Below are 3,620 nucleotides of genomic sequence, written 5' to 3'. Positions count from 1 at the left end.
TAAACTATGAAAATTATGGGGTCAGTTTGACTTCATCTTTTTCAAAACTAAAATTTTTTAAAATGTCCTTCCGAAGCGGGCAACGAGATTTCAATTCCGATGACCGACAGCTTCTTACGGGCAAACCCCACACCAAAAATAGTGTCGACTAGTACAAGAAAGACAGCGCTGTAAATTGTAAGAACGTACCTGGCGAGTCTTCTCGTTCCACCACCTGAAACTCAAAATGCATGTCAGGGCGTTTTATATGAAACAGGAAAGTAAAGTTTTGGCGACCTACCTAACCCTAGGTCATATCTTGGTGGGCGCCTATTAGTTTGATTAAGGATGATTTTGTTAAGCAAAACACATTAAGTTTAGTAGATCTCTGAGGTATCCAACAAGTTAAGAGAAAGAAGCAGGTTCATGCTTCCCTCTCACTACCTGGTGAAAGGCCTCGAGCTCATTTAAATTTATTGTGTTGCTTAATAATTCACCATATGAACACCCTAATGCTCAATGAACATTGATGTCCTAATTATCCCTAAGAGTAAGGTAATTATCATTTGTAATTTAATTTTGAAGATTACGTGGGTGAAGACTCTTAAAGGGGAGCAAGTTAGTGTTGTTGGAACACTTAGCCAAATTTTAATCCTAATTGGGCTTGTGGTGTTTTAAAAGATGTTAATTTTAGCTATGTTTGCTTTCCTAATCCTCATTTAATCAATCTAGATTTAACTTAGATCACTACTAAGCCCTTAAGACCTAGGTGAGTGTCTTAATTAATTTTGAAAAAGTTAATTTTAGGTGGTCATGATTCATTATTTGAATTTCATCTGAACATCAAATATGAGTATTAAATTGATTAATTATTAACCTCAAAAGCATACCCCTAAGTCCTAGGTTCATTTAATTTTAATAAACTTCCAAATTTTAACAATTTAGAAATTTATTAATTTGTCCTTTTAATTAGGAAAGTGAGGTTGATTTCTACCAATTAATCCCATTTCTAATTTCAGTCATCCAAACAAGTTAATTAAGATCAGAGGTTGCCCATTTCACTCCTTGAATTAAGCCTAAATGTTTATTAAGGCCAAATTCCTGAAATTACACTTTTGCCCCTAAGGCTCTAATACTTCATAATTTGTAAAATTCAAATCAAATGACTTTGAAATTTTTATCATATCTTATTCATGGGTCAATCAAGATATCAGAGAGAAAATATGATTTTTTAAAATTTAATTTAATTTATATAATTATTTTCATGCAAAAATAAGATTTTTCAAAGAAAATTTAGTAACTTGATCAAAGTGAAGCCTAATCACTTGAAATTTTTACTGGAGGTAGACCTAGGCTAGGAAGCCATTTAAAAAAAAATTCAAGATTTTGTAAATTTTATTTGAATTATTAGAATTATTTTAAGTTTTGGGGCATTTATAATATATAAAACATTTTAGAAGTGGAAAATTAAGTTTTACATTTTTGAAAAATATCCTTGAGTTAAGAAAACCCAAAGAATCAAATTTTATATATTTTTTTTATTTTTCTTTGATTTATTGAAATTACTTTAGTGGAAATCCATTTTTTAGCCTTTAAAAATTATTTTAAGTTTCAAAATACAATATAATTTTTTAGAAAATCAGGAAAAATATTCTAATTGCTTCTAAATGCTTGGAAAATAATTTAGAAAATTTAGAATATTCCCATGAGTTTTATTACTTTTGTGTTTTTTTATGAATTTTTAATTATTTAAATATTTAAAAATAGGCTAAAAATGAAGTTTTTATTTTAAACTCCATTTTATTTTTATGAAATTTCCCTGATCACATAGAATTTAAAAAACAAGTTTTCATAATTTTTTGAGTTATATTTTGATCATTAAAAATTGTTTTTTGATCATTAAAAATTGTTTTGATCATTAAAAATTGTTTTAGTGCCAAAAAAGATATTTAATTTGGAAAATCAATTTAGGCCATCAAATGTACTTAAAATGCTTTGAAATTTATATGGGGATTTCTATGGATCATAGAAAATAGTGGAGATATAAAATCAAGTCATTTTGATGTTTGTATTTTCCAAAATGAATTATCTTAGTGATTTAGGGTTTAGATAAATTAAATTTATTTTGAATGACTTCACTTATGAGAAATTTTTTTAAGGGTTCTCTGGTCATAGTGAACTTTGAAAAATTCTCTTGGATTTTTCTAAGCAACATGCTGATTATTATGATTAATTAAAGCAAATAATGTACATAAACTTAAAAAATATAGATCTCTGTTTAGAGGTCTCTCTGACTTTAGAAAAATCAGGGAATGTTCCCCTTAATAGAGGCTATAACATACCAAAATTTCAAGCCATGGTGAAATGCCTATATGCATGGAGAATAAAAAAACTAAAAATAATGTTTAATTAATTAAAAATAAAATATACATCAAATAGACTTCAAATTATTTCCACATTGTTCTCCTCTATTCACTGACAAAGAGGGTCTTTTTATTTTATTTTTGTGATTTTTCTACACCAAGATATAAATTTTTGAAGTTAAGGGTCTTTTTTTTGAATTTTTTATAATTCCCCATTTATCTACTTAAAGCGCGGCGCCAACTCATCCTATGGCGGCTCTGAAGCTCCATGCGGCGAGCTCCCGTTCGACGCCGCCATCCACTTCACTGCTGACTCGACCAGCAGTTTATGTCCCAAAGTTGATGAGATAAACGAGCGATCACACAGCTCTCTGTCATCATCCGCAATGGCCTAGCCCAAGGACCATCCATCTTCAAGGCTTGATATCTCCCTCATTTCTCAATCAAATTGAATGAAATTTTTTTTAAAATGCTCGTCTAAACTAGAGGAACATATCTATATGGTTAAGATGCCATAAAATTAAGTCTAAGAAAATGGAGAATCAAAATAGGCTTGGGAAGAGAGGGAGTGCAATACCTTTGCTCTGAGAATAGAAGCTTCGATCAGAGGTGCTCAACACGTTTGTTCAAGTCTAAGGAGGCTAGGGATTGAGCCTCTTACTATGGTGTAAGGTCTAGGTATTAATTTGACCAAGCTCTATTTCATGTGTTAATCAAAGTTTATGCTAGAAGCTCCGTGGAAGAAGGATTTGATGGGGCTTCTTCTTCTACTACTGTGGTGAAGGTGTGGGTGAGTTTGATTAGAGTTTGGTGGACTGTGAAGTTGTATTGAGCTCTGTCCTCATTTTTGGCAAAAGTTTGAACTCAAAATTGGGCTTCCACAGTGGGAATCAGTGGAGGAAAATGGTTGGATTGCATTGAGGAAGTCTCAAAGAAGCTCTGTGAGTGATTTGGGAAGCTATCTTTGAGAAAATTTCAGCACACCCACCATGGCCGTGGAGGTAATCTTGGAGCTCAGAGAACCTAGGGGAATATGTCACAACAATTTAATGGGCTTGGGTTTAGTTTTGGCAAAAAGAATCTTAAGCTTAAGCAATTACGGCATGAAATCCATTGATTTAAGGGACCATTGGTACATGAATTAGCTTAGGTGATTTTATGGGGTTTAGCTTGGTCACTAGGGTCCAACTAATGGCTGTGGAGTCATTAATTTGATGGCTTTGGGGTGGTTAGGCTACATTTAGTGCATGGGTCCAAGTGGGTGAAAATGACCAAAAC

Source organism: Phalaenopsis equestris, unplaced genomic scaffold (assembly GCF_001263595.1).
Source record: "Phalaenopsis equestris unplaced genomic scaffold, ASM126359v1 Scaffold000190, whole genome shotgun sequence".
NCBI classification, from domain to species: domain Eukaryota; kingdom Viridiplantae; phylum Streptophyta; class Magnoliopsida; order Asparagales; family Orchidaceae; genus Phalaenopsis; species Phalaenopsis equestris.
The sequence above is the reverse complement of the archived record's forward strand: the minus strand, read 5'-3'. Positions refer to the sequence as shown.